The sequence below is a fragment of the Lipotes vexillifer genome, unplaced genomic scaffold (assembly GCF_000442215.2).
Source record: "Lipotes vexillifer unplaced genomic scaffold, Lipotes_vexillifer_v1.1 scaffold860, whole genome shotgun sequence".
Lineage (NCBI taxonomy): Eukaryota > Metazoa > Chordata > Mammalia > Artiodactyla > Lipotidae > Lipotes > Lipotes vexillifer.
The window spans coordinates 1,031,229-1,032,306 of record NW_006789568.1 but is presented as its reverse complement, the minus strand read 5'-3'; positions in this window follow the sequence as shown (position 1 = coordinate 1,032,306).

Below are 1,078 nucleotides of genomic sequence, written 5' to 3'. Positions count from 1 at the left end.
TGGTATGAACAGCATGCTTGGAGAAATGCTGACCTTTTCCATAAACCTGAGTATCTCGGGGTGCTAGAAGCCACCCTGCCCCAGGAGAGCCTCTCTCTGAAGACCTCTGTGTCCACTTGGAATGGATGGACTTCATGGTGGTGAGTAGGAAGGAGTACAGCAGGAAACTGTTGTCTGTACCGGAAGCAGGAGGGTACAAGGGGCAGCCAGTGGGCATGGTGTGGTAGGATCGGGGGGGTCCTATCGAAATACATCCCCAGCCCTACCGAACATATGCAGCTGAGACCCAGGATCCTGCTTCAACCATAGCATCTCCTCTGCTGCCCACTGGGCCCCTGCAGACCTACACCAGGCCAGTGGGAGTGACTAGAGATGCCATGACCAGGTTAACATCCTGAGGCGTGTGGAGATCTGCAGCAGAACAGTGTTTTAGAGACATAAGCTGCTACTGTGGTAGAGACCTCCTGTCCAGCAATCACTCCCCCTGATGCAAGAACTGCACACCCATCCCAGTAGTCATGTCTCTACTATATGGTCCTGTCCTCCTGGTCATAGCTGATTTGACCAGGGAGGGACTCAAGACTCCATGCCAAAGATGGAGGACATCTGTGGTTTACTGTCCAGCATCTATTTCCCCTCTCTCTGGTAACATCACGTCAAATTCCTTTTCAGACACTTCCCCTGTGTCATGTGGTCAGGGTGGACACTTCCCATCTGAGATTAGATTAAACCAATAAATTATCCCAATCACGAGGTGTTCATGGAGGGGTTAGGAGTCCAGGCATGAGCCAACCAATGTATCTCATTCTCTTGGCTCTGCGATTGGTTGAGACATGGGCACTTGACCCAGGCTGGTCTAATCAGAATGAATCTTACAACTTCTATAGGGAATGATGAGACCCCCCCACTCCCTCTCTTCTTCTGTGTGATGTGGGGTGAGGATGCAAGGTCTGGAATCACCACTGCCACTGTTGGGATCTTGAGGGAGGGTGCCTGAGAAAAAAGCCAGAACTCAGAGGTGCGCAGAGCAGTGGCCGGTACAGAGAAAAGGAGTGAGCTCTCTGATGACATCCTGAAC